The sequence below is a fragment of the Xiphophorus couchianus genome, chromosome 20, assembly GCF_001444195.1.
Source record: "Xiphophorus couchianus chromosome 20, X_couchianus-1.0, whole genome shotgun sequence".
NCBI classification, from domain to species: domain Eukaryota; kingdom Metazoa; phylum Chordata; class Actinopteri; order Cyprinodontiformes; family Poeciliidae; genus Xiphophorus; species Xiphophorus couchianus.
The window spans coordinates 25,818,296-25,841,494 of record NC_040247.1 but is presented as its reverse complement, the minus strand read 5'-3'; the positions used below and the strand labels follow the sequence as shown (position 1 = coordinate 25,841,494).

The window sequence follows — 23,199 nt, the reverse complement described above, 5'->3', positions numbered from 1 at the left end:
CTATTAAACACATTTATCACACTTTTATGTGTGTTGGGCATGGCTCTTTATACTTTGTTTTCATAAAAAGGAAAATGTGAAAGCTTCTTCTGCATAATACACTCTGTAGGTTGGCAACATAACATCACCGAAGAAAACATTTGCGTGTTGGAACTAAACGAAAACATGTTTAATTCTTGTGCGGAGCTGCAAAACATGACTTTTTCTTTATTGACTCTTCAGTAAATCTCTACAGGTGTCCGCGTATTTTAGCACCGAAGCCGGAAAGGTAAACATTTATTGCACACGTAAACGCCACGGGGTCTGAATGCAAAATATCTTCTTCAGTTTCATTTCTCCAACAACTTTGAGCTGTTGGCAGTCAGGAAACGAGTGCGCACGCTGCCGGCTTTTCCGGCCAACTCATCAACCGTGATTTCTAAACACATTAAGAGCAAACTGGCAGCGAAAGCAGAGCAAACATAAAGACTACATCCAGTTTAAACATTGGACTCAAAAATTCATTAAAACTCGGTTCGCTACACGGCCGTGTTTTAAGATTCGATTTTTGTAAAGCTTCTTCTCAACGCTGCCCAACTCGGAGAGCCTCTGACAGGCTGGAAATAAAATCTGAATTTATTCAAGTTAAAAAAAAAAGAAAAAAAGTGACGACTGAAGTTATTAAAAAGTGACAGACACAAACGACCACACGTGTAAGAAATGAGCGGCGCGGTTGGGTGGAGGAGGTCAAGCTGAAGCTCAGCTGCACAGACTGTGTGGAGGTGTGAACAGCAGTCAGGCTATCTGGCTGCGTTGTGTCGCGCCCCACCAGCTGTAATAGAGGTGTGAATTTTCCACTCACAACCCACAGATGTGTTGCATGGGGGGGGGGCTCTCTCTCTCATGAAAAGACTATTTGCTTCAGTTTCGCCGGCGATCCGCTGCATCAGTCGAGCAAAGTCCCGGCTCCAACATTTACCCTGAGCAAACTGCGAGGTGTGTCTTCTGAATGAAAGTCAATACGACCGTCTCCTGAACTGACGGACTGGCAGACGCTCAGTCATGACTCAGTGCGCCGCCTCCCTCCCGCCAACAACTTCCTGCGGCGATGCAAAAAGATGAGCTGGCAGACACGAAAAGGTCACAATATGTAATTTTAGAGCAGTGAAGAACTCGGGTGCGTCAAATGAGCCTGCACATTTTGAATTATGGTCTCTCAAGATTTTAGCTGCACATCAAGATGAAAGGTCAAATGAGAAAGATCTCGTAAAATAACCAATCCCGCGGCGGCATCCGGAATACGCATTAGACCAGGTCTGCGTGGCTGTTGATAATAAGCCTTTTTCAACAACGTTGCTGTTGCTCTTTGATGAGAATTCAAGCACTATTAAAAATTCATTAAAGTGTTTTTAATTGCAATGCATAAAATTATGTGAAGCAACTTGTAATGATTATTGCTGATTAGCGGAGCTCTGCTTTATTAAAGCTGAAACCCACAAAATGTCTCAGATGTAAAAAGCAATGAAATATTTGTGTCTTAGCTCAATGCTTGGTCTGATTTTGGATATTTGTGTCACTGTACACAACTATAATCAGCCTTTTTTACTCATGTTTTGACATTAGAGTAAATATACACTGTTAGGTTGGTAAGGATTCCCAAAATCTGTTTCCTAAATGTCATAATAAGGAGCGAAATAATGTGTTAGACAATGTGTGCACCGTTTTTTTCTAATTCTAATGTTTATATACACTAATTTTGACAGACCTTCAAACAATTTGGGAAATCCCAGATGATGATATGTCATGGCTCAATGGAGGCAGTGTGGGTGGATTTTTACACCCAGACAAATAAAAAAAAATATCAGGTAAGGTGTCAAGAAGAAAAATTTGCACCTCAACATCATCGGTTCACCGTTGGACGCAAACTCTCGGTGTTTATTTGTTCGAACAAACACATGAAAGTTCAGCATGGAAAAACCCAGCCGTCACACTGTTATACCCGTTTTGTTTTCCGGAGATCTGTTTGGATGGAAAATGGGAAAAAAAAGAAAAAAGCCTTTGTGAAGATGGCTTTTACCAACATGGGAAGCAGTTATTCCAAAAGCAATACAAAAAGATAGACTTCAGTTTCTTTCAAATGCACTCTGGGACAGAGACTGTCGTTTTTGGAGGCAAGTCCTGTGGTCTGATAAACTAACATTGAAGTATGTGAACAACGTAACCATTGTTGTATGTGGAAGCTTGCAGCAAAGAGGACACCATGCTAGGTGTGAAGTACAGCGATGGCAGGATCAAGCTGCATGGGTGTTTTGCTGCTTGGTACAAACCTCAGCACCAAAGAGAGTTTGAACAGGTGTGTGCAGGCAAGGTGGCCTACTAATCTGACTCAGTCTGAAAGGCAATTCTACCAAATGCTAACATGCTGTATGTCGATTTCTGAATTTAAACAAAGTTTAAAAATAATTCTCTAAAATATTTCTTTATTCTCATCTGCAGTCAAAATCCTCTTGGTTCTAAATTTTTCCAATCCTAACTATTAGGAAACAGTAAAGTTTAGTTTGGGTTAATGTCAAAAACTGAAACAAGTGTGGCTTTACAGCTTGTGTGTAGAGTCACATTTAGGTTTACATTAAACAACTTTGAGCACCAGAGTGAATAACAATTTGGAAATTAGCTTCATAGCAAGTAGCCTCACAAAACACAATTAAATGCGCACTATTAAGGAAGAGTAATTAACATTAACTTTGGACAAAAAGTTTGGCTCCTTCTTCCTTAGAGTCCCGGGATCTCTGGCAGGCGGGCTGCAGCTGGAGAAAGTGAAACCACGACACTGCGCGTTGACGTCACAGATCACAGAGTTTAATCTCACACAAAACAACGCATGAATCAATTAACAAAGCTGCAGAGGTACAGAGATATATATATTCATTACCTGTAACAGGAAAAATAGAAAAAACACAAAGAAAACAAGGGGGGGGGGCAAAGACGCGTCTTTGGAGAAAGCTTTATGTCAAAAAGCAAAACAGTGGTAGCATTCTGAATTTCTAACGCTTGCATGAAATTTTATACTGAGTGGGTGTTTCTTCAATTTAATATATTCAATTAAGGCGTTCCACTCTTTAACCAATTAGAAACTCCCGTAGGGACTAAGGGAAACTTGAGAAGTCTCCTAATTTACAGCGAAGTTCCAAAGGCGTCTGGTTTCTGTCAAGAGACAAGGGCGGACCAGTTAATCTTGGAGGATACCAGGTACGAATGTCCCCGGCGCCGAGAGTCTTAAGATAAGATTTCGCAGACACCCTCGGAATCTGACGTCTCTTCCATTATTTCTCCTAACGTTCTCGAAGGGACTTGCATCTGGTAATTTTTCAAGAAATGTTATCTTTGCAAACCCCAGTTTTTGCTTTTGCACAGTCAGCCCCCCAAAAGATTGAGTTCTGCCAAAATAATACATAAAATCCACAGGACAAAATAAAGTATAATTCCTGCGCCATTTTCTAATAGTAAAGAAAACATTTTCATTCAAACAATTTCCATTTGCTTCTAATATCGTCACAGATGATACAGTTTTCAAATACATTCATCCTTTAGTAGTTTTAAAATGAGATAATACAATCTTCAGTAAACATGGTATTAATACTTAGAAATTAAATGTTACGGGGTTTCAATCTTCTATTTTGCATTAGTTTTACACCATCGCAGATGCTGGCCTCCGGCAGATCTCCCCCCAACTGCCTGCAGGAATGCGAATTTATGGCTCTGTGTTCTAGCCGGGCCTCAAAAGGCCCCATTTAGTGATCTGCATTCTAACCCCTGTCTGTCCGGTTCAAAACAAGAGTATCAAACCTACCCTTTTTACACATGCGTAAGATTAACTGTATTAAGTACTAAAATTAATCATTTTTCTTAACAGCACAAACTTGAGTGTTATTGTTTTTTTGTTGTTGTTATTGTTTTTGCATAATTGCAATGCAAACTAATAAACATAGGCTGTAAATTAGAATTGCATTAGAGAACAGATTGCTGGGATTTAACATATTTGCATAAATTAATCCGCCAGAAGCTCTTCAGTACAACAAAACGACAGCAGCAAAGTTACAAACAGGTGCTGCTGTAACTTATCTGTACTGTTATGGAACATGCATAAGATTTATAGAAACACTAAATGCTGAAATGTAAAATCAAGGGAGCGTATCAAACAGATGTCAATCTGCTAAGCTAGGAAGTATGCTAGCCTATGAAATCATTGCACTCAGACTGTGACAATGCAAACATCTCAGATGTTGTGTCAAGTGTGGATAAAGGAAGAAAAATATATCAAGAGGCAAAAGAAAAATATAAATGGAGAAAACACAAAAATGATAGCGAAAGGCAAGATACAAGTGATTCGTATGTACTATCAAAACACTGCAAATGGCTAAATGTTAGCTCCTTCGTATAGCAAAGGGTTTTTTACACAGTTTTTAAAGAGTCTAGAGTTTGTTTGATCCTAAATAAGATGAAATATTTGATATTTGGGTTGAACATACTTGAACTGGATAGAACAATACTAAAGGAATTTATTTCTGTAGATGGCGAATTGGAACAATATGTGGTGGAGATAGGGTCCTATCCCATCATGACATATTGACAATTTTACCAAATATGTAAAAAAAAAAAAAAACTTATGCACATGTTATCAATCCACAACAGGCCAACACAGAGATACAGAGGACAGAAACTGTAACAACACACTCAAAGATCACTGTCAGATGGCTGATTATTCCAACAATGAAACAACCGCGAATTTACAATTTCAATAAATACTGAATATCTAAACATGATTGATGGTCTTACATGAAAAAACATGCTCTTTTCTTTTGTCTTTCTCTTGCTGCATCTTCCTCGTTATCCAATATTTTGATCACAGTCACACAAGCTGTTTGGCATGATGCCTCGAGGACACTAAAGAAATATTTTACACAGCTTACACCATGCGGAGACACAAATCAGTCAAACCCGCTGGAGATTTACTCAAGGACAATTGTTTGCATGTTTGACATTTGTCAAGGCAGCTGAAAAGCATAGCAGACAGTCTGATCTCCTGGGCCTTTTCTCTGCATTTATTGTCCTGTGGACCGCGTTGTTTCACACAGGCAGAGGTGGGCAAGACCAATAATGAGCAGACAGTGTGTGACTTTCCCTCTGGACATTATATTTTATAACTCTGCCTAATGAGCAGTTAAACTTCCCACGGTTCTGACCTCCGGTTTGCCTGTTCACAACCTGCCAAGCACCCAACAACCAATTAAAAGCAACCCTTCTCTAATGGCTTTAAATTACGTGGACTCATTTCATTACATTGTGTCATCTCATTGGTGCAAAACTGTGGCCCCTTACAAATTGTTGCACATGTTACACAATGGTAAGTTTAGTGTGCAACTGCTTGGCACAGACTAACCACGAATAACACTGAGCAGTACACTTCGTTCACCGTTTTACCATTTTTGTCTCATTACAACCACAAACGCATCACTGTGTTTTTCTGGAATTTTGTGTGATGGTGTTGTGGGAAGGAAAAGATGGTTTCTTTTTAAATGAATAATGTGAAAAGCATGATTTATATTTAAATTCTTCCTCCCCAAATTGATAAATTGTAGGACCACATTTCGACCTTGAGCTCCAACTGCAGCAAAAAAATTTTGCTTTGCAAATTTTGAGGGAGTTGTTTTGCACTCTCTCCTTTTTGCAAAACAGCTCAAGCAAAGTCAAATAAAATGGGGGCAGAGGGCATCTGTTAACGGGAAGTTTGGAGACTTGTGTCTGGTTCTGAGTTGGATTTATGTCTGGACTTTGGCTGGGCCATTTTACTTTGATTGTAGCCCTAGCTGTATGTTTTGGAGCCTCTACTCCAGGAGAACACAAGTTTTTGCAACATCCGTCTTTTCATCAACTCTTATCAGCTTGGATGTGTGCAGCTCCTCCAAAGTAACACTAAGCCCGTTGGCTGAAACTCAGGCTAAAGATCAACTTTAAGAGAATGATCATTTACAACTGAGCCACCTAATAACTCAGCCAACCGCAGCACCTGAAAACCATTTGCACATTAAAGGATTTTGTATCAAAATTGGACACAGAACAACTGGTGCATACATTTTTCCAGTAGGTAAAATTTTTGCGGATTATTTGTACATTATTGCATATTTTCAATTCTTGATGTAATTGGATGTTTATTTTTTTATGTTTGCATTTTTTCTTCGTAAAGAAGCTCTTTACATTTGGTGAATGATTGTGATTGTCTTTTCCTTACCCCGTTCAGTTTAAGGTGAGCAGTGCTTTTTAAGATGTTGAACATTAGGATGTTTTTTTCAGAACCAAGTTCTACTCTAATTTTCTTCAAACTTCATCATGACTTGACCTATCTGGTGTATTTATTGGTCTTCATGAAGGTGTTTGTTGACCAATGTTCTCTAACAAATCTCCGAAACCTTCATAAAACAGCTGCATTTATATTAGCATTAAGTTTCACACACATGGACGTTATGTACTAATGGTGACTTGTGAAGACTGGTTGAACTGGATTTTATTTGATGGCATCAGAATAAAGGGGCCTAAATACAGATTTATTCCAACATATAATTACTTTTAAGATTTAGATTTGTGCAGAGAAAGGAAAACACACATCATTGTTCCTTCCGCTTAGTTTTTGCTACTTATTACACAAAATCTTTTGCAAAATACGTTAATGTTTGTGGTTACACTGGGATAAAATGTTGTACATTTCAAGGGAGACAAATACTTTCTGCAAGTCTGTCACTCCAGTCTTGATATTACAAGTTATAAGCAACATTATTAATAATATGTAGGTTGTTTCGGTCTTCACAACCACAACAAATCAACTAGTATAAGCTCTATGAAACATTCATGCTTTTCAGCTGAAAGACCGAGGGGCTGAGATGACTTACCTGCAGACAGTGATGACTTTGTCTCCCACCGTCCTGAGAAACGTGCTTCGACTCTAATGGACACTGACGTCCCTCCCCCCTCGGCGTTTCGCTGATGAACGCTTGCCTCACTTTGGCAGGAACCTCATCGACAATCTTTTTTTTTGCAGAAGGCGGATGCGCGGCCTCGTTGGCGTGCGGTGCCCTCGTCCCCCCTCTACGGGTGCGTCTATCATTCTTACCCCGGACCACATATGCGAGCAGATTGGACGGCCTTGTTTTCCTCGACAAAACTCTAACATCACCCGTATGTCTCTGAGCTTATTTATAACAGCGAGGCAAAAATCACAAGGCGGTATTCTCAGTTCATTTTTCTTTTCCGTTAAATATCTATCCCAATCGTTTATTTTTGACAGATTGTAAGCATGCCAGCAGTCAGTAATACAGCTTCGGTCACCGTGTTTGCTGATATCAGGGTATGAAGTTTGTGCTCTGATGTTGCAACAATAGGCCCCGTCATTCAAGCTTCTTTTTTTTTCCCGCCTCTGTCGACTCTCATCACCGAATGGCTGATTGTATCAACTCAGTAATGCGCTATTAGCCGATGATTGCGCTCTCAATGCTCCTTTTGTTACAGTAAGTGTATTAATTGTTGCACACGTAATTATCAGCCCATTGTTGCTCTGTAATTAGGCTGTCACTAATGAATTTTAAGAACTTTGCCCCATCTATAGTAATTGATTCCTCTGACTCTCACCAACCTCGTTAGCTGAAAACTTTCGCAGCTCGGATGGCACACGTGTCCTGCTTCCTCTTTCACCACGATGAGCTCGGCGCTCACTTCCAGTGACCTGGACGTCTTGCCAGGTTGCAACAGCCTGGTTGGGAGCTTTGTTTAAGCCGGGGCTGCAGTTTGTCACGATCCCCCAGGGCACTAATGAGTGGTAGTCATATTCATTGGAGACACATGAGAGAATCAGAGTCGGGGGGCTTCAGTTCAGCTGATATTATGAACAATTTTCTGCATGTAATGCCCATTGGTTGTCTCTAATGTACTGTGTGATTTCCCCAAGAGATTCTCATTAGGATTCTGTGACAAATGAAAGTGAGCTGTGATCCAGACTTTATAGACTTTATAGTGAGCTCCTCGCTCCGCTTCTTGAACCGGCTGCCTGCATGTTTCCGTGAGAGCCCCGGTTTGAAGGAGTCTCCCTAGAAGAGCATAGAGTTCTTCATAATGAGCATGGCTACCGCCAGTTAGGGAAATGAAGCAGATGTTTAATTTCCTCTTTCTCCTCTCCTCGGTAGATTGGCTGACTTTGGGATATTACACCCAAATTAAAGCTTTGCAGGAGACACGCTTGTTCTGTCTTTCCCACAATGTCAAGTCCAAATCAAAATGTCCTATAAATCCTCACACTTCCAGAGAGGACACCTCTGCACATACAGTGCAAGAACTGACCAGGCACAGCATCATGACAGCCTGCTTAACGGTGCATCAGTCCTTTTGAGGGACTAATACTTTTTTTTTCTTTAGGCGTTTCCACATTTCCACTGTGAAGTCCACAGAATGGACTTCACAGTGCATGTTTGAATGGGTAACTTTTAGTGGGTTCTCACTTCAGCTGCATAGACTGAGGTCTCATTCAGCGGCCGTATGTGAGCGAGAGAATCCTTTGCAAAACTGAGAGCCAAAATATTAAAAACAATGATTTTTCCTTATATGGACTTCACGAAACGGTTTAGCCGCAGCCAACTTTGAAGGTATGTCCCCCCACCTAGACTGATGTGTTCTGTTATTTTTGGACTGACAGAAGAAGGGAGCGACAGCTCTAGCCATGACAACGTTTACGCTGTGAAGCTAACGTCAGGCTACGTTTTGTGTTGTTCACAGAGAAAGCCTGTGAGACGGGTCGGATACCAACAGCAGTGCGTTGTTTCGCTAAAATATATATTTATCCTTTTTAGTTAATTTCTCTGTGTTTTATTATAGTTTATTTGACTTCTTTGTGTGTTTTTTGCCATTCTCCCTTACATGATTGTAGCACATTCAGTTAATTGTTCCAGTAATCACCTTCCTTAGCTTTTATACTCCTGCTATTTTTTTTACTCTCTGTTGGTTCTTAACTTGTCGCTCTGGTTTGCCTCCTGTTTGTTCTTCTTTTCTATGTAAGTGGCTTACAGTTTAAGTTTATTAAACTCACTTTAGTCCTTCATAACCCCAGCTCATGACAAAGGGATTATCCTTCTGAATATTCCTAACGTCACCAGGAGGTGCTATTTTCATGAAGGGGTGTATATGATCCGCAGCAGTGCTTTGGTAGGTGATTTTGGAAAGCAGGACCGAGGATTCCCAGCCAAATATTCCCCAAAATATCTTGTCAGTGAAGTGTATGGCTTCACTTCATGGATGTTCGCCTATGGCTCATCCTGGTGGCGTCCTTATTCCACTGATTTGGGGTCTGGACACCCTGATTGTCCATGCTAGACATAATAAACTAAAAACGTCTGACCTAAGCTACTTTTCACGTCTTTTTACCAACTACTTTTGAATTGCCCTTTGGTTACAAATAAAGGAGTTTATTCTGAACTTAGTGAATATATCCCACCCAGTCACACGTGCCACGATGAAGAGATAATTATTGTTTTCATTTCACTCTGTCATAAGGTTACGCCTTATGCATAGAAACTCAATAACATTCATTTGACCTTTGCTTTACTTGCATTTAATGCCCATTTCCACTAAAGGAATCAGCTCTGGGTGGGCGTGTGTGTGTGTGTGTGTGGGGGGGGGGGTGTAGTATGCAGCATCAGCGCCAGAAAAGGGCCGTGGCTGAGATGCCCATGTCATGTAACACCTAAAGACAGTCAAAGGTCAGGTTGAGAAGGAACAGAAGGGCCACAGATGGAGCTGCAGAGGATGGCCCTGTTCTGGCCCCGTGCTGTCATATCACCCCACACCAAGCCCCAACTATATCCCACCATCCCACCCCCCTGGGGGGTCCAGGCCAATGAGTGCTCAGATGCAATGACACACTGCGGTGTGCACGCCCTCATGACTTCACGCATGCATACTGCACTCAGTGCCTTCCACACACATGCTGAGATGATTAATAATTGGGGAGCAGCTTGTATTTAAATCAGGATTTTAAATGGGGGTGTGCTGTGAGTGTCCACGGTGACCCCCACCCACCCCTAGGCATCATGATGGCGGGATAAAAAAGAGAGCAGGTGGTGGGATTCTAGCTAGCGCGATATCTCTCTCTTTCATAATGTCAAGCCTCTGGCTCTCTGCCATTCTTAAATGCTTTGTGCTTTTTCATTTTTTCCTTATGTTTTTGCACGTCTTGGAAAGTTGCCTTTATTATAATTCAACTGACAACTTTAAGACTGTCTCAATAATAAAATAACTTTGTTATCTGCCACAATGAAGCTTTGTTTTGCTTTAAAGTGACCTAGTATTCTTCTGTCAACAAGTGAGGATAAGTCTATGGGCAATACAAAACATATTTATTACAGCTTTTGCATAGAATCATAATATTTTAGTCTGGCCAGTCATCGGAGTGAGGTCCAGCAAAGAAAATAATAGCCTGGTGTAATAATAATAATAATAATACTTGTGGCTGACTAACCCGAGCGAAGCCGATCCCGTAATATCTTTTTGGAGCGTATCGGACTACATATGTCAGGAGGATTTATTATTAGCAGAGCGCTTTACCTGTAAATATGCCACATCATTACCAAGTCTAATTACACTGGAGTCCAAAGTCTCTTTGCAGACTAACATTGCCTCTCACATACAAGGACACAGTAGCAAACATGCACAGAAAGACCTATTGGAATAAACTGGGGCACAAGATGCAGTTTACTCTAATTAGCTGTTAATGAAGTAAAAACATTCAACCAGCCAGCACACAGAAGAAGATAAAGATAAAGTTTGTATACCCCTTGAGCATTTTGACAGTTTGTCATGCTGAAACAAACGTTATGGTACTTATATTTGTGAACTCTCATCCCATCCTCAACTTTTTTAGCCTCTAGCAGGTTTTCATCCAGGACTGGCTGGCCATTACCTCCATCCTTATTCTCATCAACTCTAACCAGCCAGGTTTTATGCCATGTGACCACAGCATAACGTTGCATAATGTTGTGTCAATATGCAACTGTTTTACACATTGCAAATTTCCCGGCCACTTTTTGACAAAGCCCAGATTTGTGGAGTTTACGACTAAAAGTTAAAACAATCTATGGATCCCTGCAGCTCCTCCAAAGTTACTGTGGGCCTCCTGTCTGCTCCGAGAATAATCCTTCCCTTACCTCACATGTGTCAAGTTCAAGGCCTCTGGGGCAAATAGCGTTTGCAAAGCATAAACAGAACCTTGAAAAAACAATTGTGTACGCAAATATTATTTTATCAATCAGCTCAAACCTGTTTTTATCTGTACGCTAGAAACGTATATCAGTGTGAAAAGGTGTTCAATATAATTTAATTTTTAAAAGTACTATCAAATGTAGAGACAGCTATTTATTCATATTTTAACAGTTTAATTCATTTATTTACAATCGGCCCTTTGATGATGTTCGTGGTCTTGTTATGGCCCAAAATAAAAATGACTTCGACTTCGCTGCCTTACTTGGATCATCAGTTCAGGAGGAAAACCATTTTTTGGTCGATTTCTAGCTGAGAAATGTTTCGTTTTTGGATCATTTACTGATGAGCATCCGTCATCATGGGATGTTCAGTTACACTGGCTAACAGCCAAGAAACTGTCTGGGGTTTTTCAACTGTTTTAGGGTCATTTTGATGAGCTGAATCCAAAACTCTTATTGGTTTTGCTCAATCAAGTCAACTTTCTGAAATATGGATGCAATATGAGCATCAAAATGCACGACTTGTTTTCACATCTGGATCGGTTTCCTGATAATCTGGGATCGGTGAGTGAAGAGCAGGAGGAGAGACTCCATCAGGACAGAAAAGAGACGGAGAATTTAGCACAAACAAGACATGATGTTGAATTTATACGCACTTACCCTTATCAGTGTTTATTATTCAGTTTACAGAAATCCAAGTTTGTAACATTTAATTAACACACGCTGTTAAAAACTTTTTTTTCTCTCCCAAAACCTTTTTTTTGGATGAGAAATATTAAATGAAATTAACCGATAATGTCACAAAAATGTCATACATTTTGTCAGAAGATCAGATTTCTCTAAATCTAGTTGGAATAAAAACCTGACCTTATTGAGAAAATGGATTTCATTTTTGCATTCACGTTGTAAAAATAGTCCTAATTCAGTTTTTTTTTTTTTTTTTAAACTTAAACAGCTTCCAATAAATATTTTTTTGTAACCCAGTGTAATCAGAATGTCGTTTTAAAACCTGATTCTGGTTCAGACTTCTCCACGGTTTCCTCACTGACCCTCCTGCTTTGCTCCTTCACGATGCCACATATCCAATAATATTCCTGACAAATTTCTGACTCCCTTCATGAACTACTGAGACTGAAACGTCACGCAGGTCGACCCCATTTACACATTAGGTCAGTTCTGAAGACAACTGGTTGCTCTTGAGTCGATGACTATTTCAGACTCTGGTTTTTCATTTTTACCTAGAAAAAACAAACAAACATTGTTTTCATTCTACTTCAAAATTGTGATTTACTTTGAGTTGGTTTCCGGCATAAAATCCCAACAAAACACTTTAAGTTGATGGTTGTGACGTAACATATGAAACATACTTTTTACAACACACTGCAGCATTGGTGTCTCAGCATATTTTTAATTAGATTAGTCTAATCTCCCATTGGGAACAAAAAAAAAAGTTTATATCCTGTTTTCCAGAGTGGAGTGGAGCCACATATAGTGTAGCGACTGCAGCTTGTTGCTGATAGATCAAGGTGGCAGTGGCAGCACTGTCTCTCTTAGAGGTAGCTATGATTTACAGATCAAGCAGGTGATGCCATCAGAACCGCCGGTGGCTTTGACAGGGCCGCACTAAATCACACCCCAGACGGCACGGGGGCGTAGGAGGTCTTGATAACGTTCTGATGCAAAATGATCAGCGGCACCTCGCCTTGATTAGGGCTGACAGCCTGCCAACGCGGGCGCTGCGGCAGCAAAAGCTGCGTTGAGACGTGCGGAGGGGAAGACGGGGAGCAAGTGTGAAGACATTCACTGGGAGTGAGAGGACGGGGACAGGCAGAAGTGGGGAAAAGTGTGAGAAGTGACAGGGATGGGTCCTACAGTATGGATCTTAATCAATGTGGGGGAAGTGGGAATCAGGCCGACTGAAAAGAGATGCCTTGTAGAAAATACAAACATCCATTTTGACAGGAAGCATAATCAATGTGCCCTTTCTAAAGAATCAGCTGGCAAACAAGGAGACATTCAGCAGCGCTTGATAATGCCACCAAATAATTTCCCCCTCCATCTCCCTCGTTCTTTTTTCCATCCCTTTCCTCCCCCCTTTGCCCATCTCACACACCCTCGCTGTGACAATATGTCATGCAATGGATATAATTGCAATAATGCAATTTGGTTTGGAGGCGGATTGAGAGCATAATTTGACTCAACCCAGACGAAGTGACAGGCTAATGATTTAGCATGGCCACTGGCTATTATGAGAAGCGAGTGCTTTCCCCGCTACTGAGCTAATTTTCACTGATGATGGTCTTAGCGCGCTGCCTTTGTGCCGACACAAAAGAGAGCGCATGGCCATGAGGCGGACAGCTGGATGATGCAACCCACCCACCCATTGCCAAACAAACACAAGTCTATTGTCCGGGAGAAGCCTCCCACTATTCGACGCCGTGAACGGGATGGATCCGAGGTAAAAGGAGAAATCCCAACCTGGAGCAAAGCAATTTTCAAAGAAGGGTTTATCCGTGTTTCTTCGGGCCGCGGATCTCCTTAGGTGACAAAAAAGATCAGAAAAGAGGAGGCGTTGCATCAGAACCAGTACCAGAGTTAATTATGAGAGTTGTGTGTTGATGCAACACACAACAGTCGCAGTCTGCTGGGTGTTGCCAAAATTTGTCTTCTTGATGTCTGAAAATTATTTTTGACATGTTCCACTAAAGGTGGGTAATATAAAAATGAAGTAGCGAAGTGTTTAAAGTGTCTTTTTTATGCTACAACCACAAAATTGAATGCATTTCATTGGGATTTTATGTGATAGACCAATATGAACTGGTGGAAATGCCACAGCATGTTTGAACACATGGATATTTAGGAATCCACAGATATTTAATATAACTTTTACCAATATGGAGAAAGTAAAGCAATGACAGAAACTTGGGGTAAAAATAGCTTTCAAAACTTTTGTAAAATGATATAGCACTGCCTATTTCATTCTCCAATCGCATTGAGCAATGTGACAACAGGTGTACGTGAGGACAACTTCGTTGCTCAACATTCTGAAGGAGGTTCTGTTAAAAGCAAGCCAAGGCAACATTTCTATAGGCCCGTTCCTTTGAGTACTTTGCAAGAAACATTGCAAGAGTGAAAACAAGAAGGACTTTTTTCAATCTTTTTCGCAGTAACTGGGCAAACCAGCTTTTGCCCAAAAACCAGAGAAGTGAAAAGTCAGTTTAATATTTGCCCTGTTTCGGACTGCGACTTAAAGAAGAGTTTTTCTGACTTTGGGAAATGTATAGTGCCAGCTCGGTTAGGGTTGTTCTTCTGGTAAGGCATTATGCGAATGCGAAGTGAGCAAAGTCAGAAGATGCTGTGAAACAGTGTGTGTCTCAATGGGTGGGTGTGTGTGTGTGTGTGTATGTCGGCAGCGTAAGAACATGGCTTGAATCTGAGCTGCAGAGTTTATTTATATCGGCTTATTTCTATGAGCCCTGCAGCTGGTTAAGATGAAAGGGTTGCCCCAGCACGCAAGGCATGAATGTATGTATTCTGCGTGTGGGAATGAGAGCTTGTGATGACTTTCATCCAGGTAAAACGGGTAACGTAATCCTTATATCAGTTGTTTTGTGAGATTTTTGCGCCACAGGCAAAGAGAATGAAATGTTTTGTAATAACTCCGCTGCTCTCTCTACCCTTTTTCCTTTCTTTTGTTCCCCTCTCGTCTCTCTATCTTCCTGTTTTATTTCACTTCCAATTTTCTTTCGTAATTTATCTAACTCTGTCATTTCTCTCTCTCTCTCTCTTGCAGTCTGTTTCTTGCTCTCGGCAGTCATCTGCTTTAGTTTCTTTATGGCGCCGCTGTTGTCAGGCGTAGGTATGAAGCTTGTCCATCATTTTGCATAAAGCCGTTTTATTTTTTTTAAAAAAGGGGAAAAAAGCAAAGGCAGAAATAGAAAACCATACCAGGGAAGTATAGGGTCCCCTCAGCTGTGCTGTGTGAGGAGCAGCATTTATAAAGGCTGGCACCAGGAAAAGCTTTTCACTTTGCTCAGCCTCAATTTGAAACAATGCTCACACACAAAAAACAAATCCTCTAACGCCAGATCCTCTTACATCCCATCAATTATTCAACCTGACTCTTTTGTACAAGCAGTCTTGTTTACAAGGACTGCCTAGCCAATTGTAAATGTTTGTGTGCCCGCCGAGACCCCTCCCCCACCCAGCCACCCCCGCGACCGCACGCGTTGATCACACAGCGATCTACCTCGATTATCCCCCGCCACTCGCATCTGTGCTGACGGTACATCTGTCCACCTGGCTGGGAGGCAGAAAACTCCCCCAGCGCAGAGAGACGCCGGCCTCGCCGCCTGTGGAGCTGGTCGTCTGGACCGGGGGTCTGGTTGAGGGCACGGCATCTGGCTGCCAGGCCCAGCAGATGTGCACACACGCTTGCGAGTCGCTGCAAATATCGGCGTGAATAAAAGTCGGCTCAGCGCAGCGCAGGAGTGACTGGTTGACATTTGCAAATTTGCACATTTGTAATGCAAGAAGTCAAAGTTGCACTCCTTCATCCTGCCCAAGTATTGGGTCCAAATGAGTGAATTCAGGCGCTGCACTCACGTCCTTGCTGCAAAAACACAAAATCTCACCAAGTATTTTAGGTCTAGTTTCTAATGCATGCTATCTTAGAGCACAAAACTAACAAGTTTCTTTTCAGCAAGAAATAGAAGATAGTTTTAAGTCAATAATTCCATAATATTGCTGAAAAAGTTCTCGCTATGAGTGAAATAATCTGCCAGTGGAACAAGATTTTACAAAACAAAATGTCTTCCACTGGTAGATTATTTCACTTATTGCTAGTATTTTTACATCAATATTAAGTAATTATTGACTAAAAACAAGCTCCTATTTTAGACTGAAAAGCTACTTGTAAGTTAGTTTTGTCTTATTTCAAGTGTACTAAGAGAGTACGTACTAGAAACCAGAACAAAAATACTCGGTTTTGTTTTAATTGTGCTATTCCTGTTGTTTGAGTTTGCCCCATGTCACAAGCCACACTGAAAACTGATGTTTTTGCTTCAGTGTTTCGTATATTTCTTGCTCTGCTGGGCAGCAGTCAATGAATATTACACTGACTCTTTAACAATTCTCAAACAGAGCTTTGAAATTAAACTTTCAGCAGGCACCAAAGTGCTGGCTTCAAATTAAAGTAAACAAAAGGTAACATTTATTTGAAGGGGTGAGCTAAGACTGACATGACATAAACGTGACATAACAACAGTCACGAACGTGCGGGAGTTTTCATGAATGTTTACAACTGTTGTCATGGAGTGTCAATGGGTCAATAATGACACTTTTAATGGGACTGTAATGCATCTTTTAGTGCAACTTTGCATTATAAGTGTCATTATTTACCAAATGACACTGCATGACAACAGCTGTAAACATTCATGAAGACTCCTTCATGACAGTGTAATGTCAGGCTTATGCACACCCCTTCAAATAACGTGTCACCGAAAAACAAACATAAAATACCCATTTTGCTCACATATTGGTATCCAAAACCAAACTACAAGGTCCATCTAGCAGAAAGAATGAGTGGAAGGACTCCTAGTAAAGCAGATGTAACAGCAAAAGGAGAAAAAAAGGGAAAGAAATAAGCTAGTTTAGCTTGATTTTGTGGCAGAGAAATGTTCTCCACATATGAAGTTGTGAGGCCCAGCAGCAGCAGGCACAGAAAACAACAAAAGAAATGGTTTCTGTGTTTCATCCTCAGTCGCATCAGTCTCCCTCCGTTTCCACCTCACCTGCCAGGGAAATTTATGAGGATACCGTTTCTCCACCCAACGTTCCAGACAACACCCATTTCTCAGGAAAACAAACCATTAATATGGCTTAGGATGGAGGGAGACTATAGTGCATTTGGACAACTAATTATGAACCACGCAAATAAATGTAGCCTGTGCAGTCATTGGTTTCAACACCGCAGCACTTGCTCGCAGCTTATTTATCTGTCGGGGACAAATAGTGGCTGAAAGTTGGGCTCCAACTTGTTAGAGAGCTGGGCTTGTGAGTCAAATATTGTGACAGTAAGAATAATAGTATTTTCACAAGTTTGAATTGTATTTGAAATACCAGATATTTACCACCTCAGTGTCTCGCACTCACAGGTCGAACAAAGCGCTCTGCTTTTTACAGTCTGCTTTTCCCCTGTTGCCACTGCGACTCATCATGCTGTCATGCAGAATATGTGTGTGTAATCCTGAGGCGTCACTTGCCTAAATTAAACGTGTCACTTTGGTAGCATGTTTGCATATCAATCCACACGGCACTACGGAGTTATTGAGTGTGAGGATATATATTGCCGTGGTGCTGTGCCTGTTATCAGCCCAACTACAGGAGAAGCACAACTTTGCATTTGGTTGTGACTGTGATTGTTTGTAGAAAACGTTAATATTGAGTCTTCTACGCCGTCTTTAAGCAAACGGGATTGTTAGACACAAAATACACACATACTGTATATTGCCATCAGAAAGTATGCTTTTTCAGAAATTATTTTTGAGTACTTTTCTTTGAAAATGGAAAATTACACAGATGGTCTAAAGTATGACAATATTTTTAAAAATGTTTCCTGTTATTTTTGCTATTTTATGAAAGTGTTAACATTTAAACATAACAGACTTTGGAATTCACTGAATTTTGCTAAGAGACTCAAAATTGAGCTCAAATGTACAAGCATCACTACTGATTACTGTTTGAATGCTTCCCCAACTTGACTGGAGTTCATCTACACCTTATTCAGTTGAATGAACAGAACTTGGACTTGAACACACTTGTCTAGATAAAAATTCTCACAACCGACAAAGCAGAAACCAAACAAGGAAGTCCAGGATATTGTCCTTCATCATATTATTCACCAATCTATTGCAGGACACAAAAAAATAATCATAGCAATTGTCTCAGTTGTTTGAAAACAGAAGAAGTTTAGATCATGTAGCCTAAATTTGGCTACCTGATCAAAGTAAGTGATCAGGAAGGTTTTAATCAGAGAGGTGACCAAAAACCCAAATGGTCACGTGGGCAAGGCTCTTGTTAAACTTGGCAATTGGAGATGTCTCTAGAAGGGAAGCATTTGCTAATGATCTCCACCACTTAGGCGTTTATGGCGAAGCAATCAGACTCGAACCGCTCGTCTCTAAAAAGCCTCGGTAGTCTTACTGAATATGGCCCAAGAAAGCGCATTGAAGATTGTCAAACCAGGAGAAACTACATTTTCAGATCTGATGAAAATCTGGCCATAACTCTAAGCTTCTGTTGTCCGGAGGAAGAAAATAAAAAACACTCACCACTGGTCACCTGGCTAACAGCGTCCTTTCTGTGAAGCACGGCGGAGGCAGCGAAATGCTGCAGGGGCTTTTTTTGGGCAACTAGTCCCCAAAGAGAGTGAAATGATATAAGCGTTTTTCAAGTAAACCTGCTCCAGTGTGCTCTGGAACTCCGACTAGAAAATGAAATGAAAATGACCTAAAGCCACGACAACTGAGAGCAGTCTCCAGCCTCTTTATAAAACACGTTTTTCATAACCCTTAAAAACAAGCTGCCTCTCAGTACCTCCTGGCCATCCACCAACCACCGGTGGAAACAGCAATATCCTGCACAAGTGATGACGTGGGATGAGAGGAGGTTGTGCATTGACGTCAACACTTTGGATAAAAACCATCTCTGAGATCTCCTCAGACTATTGTTTTGGAAATGATAATGCAGGATGAAGTCGAGCAGGGGAACCTGTTGTTGACTTCAAATTTCAGTGATGAAACTCACCTTTCTGCTCTTCCTGTTAGGAATGTTTTCTGAAACATGCTTAGACTTTTAAATCCCGTAGATAACTGTTCACACAAACCATACGTCACCACTTATTTCACTCCGTTTTACTGCAAAACCCGCTGGTCACTACGGAGATCACCTGCACGGCTGTGATTTCCTCACTTGGCGAGAATGGGGAATAACAGAGGTAAGCTAACCTCAATCACTCTCGCTGCATCAGTCCCTTTGCAGAAGAGATGCCAAAAGGTGCCTTAAACCCAGCTAGATGTGTCAGTGAAGAGGCTTTTGAAAGTCCTTGACTGGTTCATCCAAAGACACAACTTTAATCCACTTGAACATCACAGCAAAGAGCTGAAGTTGGATGTATACGGACACCGCCCATCCAACCAGACTGAGTTTGAGACAATCTCCAGAGAGGAAATAGGTGTGACAATGCTGTAGAGACTTACCCAAAAACATTTCAGACTCTGACTGCTGCCAAAGGTGCTGCAAAAACATACACAACCATGAGCCATCAGTATCTATACACTAACAAGCATTTTCATCATTGGATACCTTGTGATGACCTTTGAGACATACAACAGTTCTGTGACATATGACATGGAAAACGTGAAAGAGGTTGGGAATACTCTGAGAATGACGAATGCCAGTTGATATGCCAATAATGTTGCTACCGAATTGTCCCAAACTCACACAAGCTGCACACATTGCCAAGTTCTGCCAGGCTATTGTCATGCTAATGTAACCGTTAGTCTGACAAAGGCTCAGGTCAGTGGAGCCTCCAGTGGCTAATTGCTTTAGAGAGATAAGTGAATCTGACGACACAGCAAGGAGCGGCTCGGCGAGAGGAAGCAGCAACAGAGAAAATGTTAATGAATCCTTCGTTCACTCCACCGTCAATATCAGCCCGTTGCAGGCCTGCCACCAAATGAATATTAAAGATACTTTTGATTGTTTGTCTGTTTTTTCCCTCTCCAGTGTTTGTTGTTTCTTGGCTTCATTGAATTTTAATGGGCTGTGTAGGGCTGTTTTTGACACGGTTAATAGGGCGGCGCTTTCTGCACTTCATTTCCACACCATCGTTTTATAAAGCAAACCAGCTGCGGTTTGTGAAACTGTATGGCCATGTTGTTCTGTTGTAAAGTGCTGCACTGTATTCAAAGTGAACATGTGGTCCGACGAGAGCAATAAAAGTCCTGAATGCTGTTAGAAGTGGCAATGGTAGAAAAATTGGTTCAACTGGCTTCTGTAAATACGTTCATTTGACTAAACACATAGTCTTGCCTTTAACCTTTAACCTTTTCATGTTGTGTCATTCCGTATTAATGACATAACATGGGTTTCATTGTGTGACGGAGCAAATCAAAATAGTGAAGAATTTTGACATAAAGCAAAATGACACATGGTTTTAAAGTTTTTTTTGCAGATAAGTGTGGCATCCATTTGTTTTTCTCTTTTCACTCCAATACTGTTACGTATAACCCGGGTCAACCAGCTGCATTTAAACCTCATCTAATTTATGAACACAATTTGCTTGAGCGCAAATTCACCTCAGGATAAATCCAGCTGCTCTCCGAATGTCTGATGGGCCCGAGACATTTAGAATGACGGCGAAAGGCGAAGAGAAAAGGGAAAGAAAATGTCGCCTTGTCACGCATGTTCCATAGGAAGTGAATATAGAGGGAGCGTCGTCCGATGTGTTTAGCACTTTAGAGATTTGCTAGCTAACATCAATGACACAGAAGCATCTTGAAGTCCCAAGTCCAACTTAGATTTTGACAACTACAGTTCTGAAATCTGGAGTATATGTATTCTTTTCCTTCCACGCCCCAGTTATGCCATACTTTGTTTTGTTGAGTTATCCCAATAAAATGTATTAAAGTTTGGGGTTATAGCATGAATACGTTAGCAGGACACGCCACACATGGTAACTGAATTGAAAGAAGAAAAAAATAAAAGACTCGGCTGAAGTTGATCTCTTCCTACTGAAATGAGCGACAGCATTATGTCGAGTAGCTGCCACCCAGCTCCGATATCTCCAATCAGATTTTCTTCATCAGCTAATCTCCTCCTGACTATTATTAAATCAGTGTCAGTTTCTGACAGCCTGAGCTGGAAAGTGTTTCTTCTACCATGACAGAGCTCTTTTTTTTCCTTCCCCCCCTGAAGCTGACTCCAGTTGCCACACACCTTTCTTCCTCTGATATACTCACTTCATCTCAAGATTGCTTTTCTCACAGAACACGAATCCGGGACTTGCATTTGCTGGATTTGACTGCGGGGGTTAAGCAAATTGGACAAGGCAAAAAGATTACGCATAAGCTGAGTGAGTTTCATCCTTTTATTTTTACCTCTTCCTCCAGCTGATCTTTGCTGATTGGGCAAATTTCACACAGTTGTTGTGTTAAATGGGACTTTGGGAGGGAGATTTCCTCTTGGGAACCAAACAGGCATAGACAGAGACATGCTTAGAAATACTCTGCACCATTCCTGCCCTCTCAAACATTATTGCTTCATAATGCACTGCGTTACACTGTAACCCCTTAGCTCACCTCGGTAGCTCTTTGTTTCCCAGGCGCTCTCTCTGTCTCTGACTGGCTGCTCTCTCATTAGGTTTGTCCATGCTGTTTGTTTGCCTCTATGACTCCTAGCCTCTAAATCCCACCAGCTGCTAACAAGTGGAGGTAAAAGTATGCAGTCTCCAAGCTGTGTTTGAAGTCGATCCCCTACAGAGACACTGCAGACACAAGTAAACACAAGATCTTCTCTGCGAGTGCCTCAGAAAACTATTCCAGCTCCTTCAAACTTCTTTATAACTTGTCGTGTTACAGCCACAAAGTTCAAAGTGTTTTGTTAAGCTTTTTAGTGGCTTCACGTCTTAATTCTTACACGTAATGAAAATTATAAATGTACAGGCGGGACTTTAAAGTGTTAATTTTCATTAATTAATGACATAGACTTTAGCACAATTGTAATTTTTATTCATTTTTTAACCGAAGTGATTACTTTTTGTTCTTTTTTTGTAGCAGACAAAGGTTCCAGCCGGAACCACTGTATTCATGAGTTTCTGGAACGCCCGTAAGTCCGACGCACAGGCAATATCCGCAAATAACAGCGATGGTTGACAAAGCTGCTTTCTTTGTCCCACTTGAGGTTCATTTTTGCTTAAAAAAACATATAATGGCAGGTTGAAAAAGATTAAAGGAGTTAGCCTGTAAGTGAAGCCATTCTAGCCTAAAGCAGCATCTCAATGCTAAACATGCTGTAGCAGCCCAAACGTCCCCAACGTTGACGTCTACGTTTCTTAAGAATAGTGTCGAAAATGTCCCATGAATGATCAGGGGAAACACTTGAAAGCTGAATGGATATAATAGTATTTTGCACAAATCTGATGGTTGAATAACCTAAATAACAGCTTTAAAAACAATAAATATCTTTATTATTGAGGTAATGTGTTTATTTAGTAAATAATTTAGCAGCAAAAAGGGGTTTTTGAATTGAAAATGTTGCTTACCTTGTCGATATGGGGTTTAGATGATAATCACAATTATTGTTTAGCACAGCGATGAGGACGTTCTATCGGAATCTCTGACTTTATTTCCCCGAATTAAAGAAATGTCACCAAAAATGAGTATTTCTTGTTCATTCAAATAGTTTTTCAAGAGTGACAAGGAGCAGCAATGCAAAATATGTGAAATCCTGTGTTTCTTTCTAATGCTCTTTAGCAGCAACCTAAATATAAAATGATAAATCTGTAAACGTGCACAGTTTGTGCTTGAGAAATTCGTTTTTATAAAAGGCAGAGGTCATGTACAAATGACTGGATATTCACGGGTGTCAACTAAATTTGCATGCTTCGTACCATCCTCATTAGAGGTGGACATAACACGAACACCTTGAGGCCCTGGGAGCTCAGCTGGCTTCGTTTTTTCTATAAACTGGCGTCAGCAGAGGAGCGTGTGTCTGCCGGCCAGCGCAGGCAGAGAAGACAAATGCACTGTGTGCTCTGCAGATTTTCTGCTTCAACTTTGACACCTTTGAGAAGATGTGAATCCCCAGCTGGCTGGCGTTACGTCCTCTTAAACGCAGCTGAAACCGAGGATCGAGCTGCAGCTCA

At 41.0% G+C, this 23,199-nt stretch overlaps 1 protein-coding gene across 2 annotated transcripts in view; it reads left to right on the top strand.

Annotated features, from left to right (window-relative positions):
• The window catches only part of tafa1b (TAFA chemokine like family member 1b), a 246,418-nt gene that overhangs the window by 194,706 nt on the left and 28,513 nt on the right, over positions 1 to 23,199 (top strand). The window lies entirely within an intron of this gene.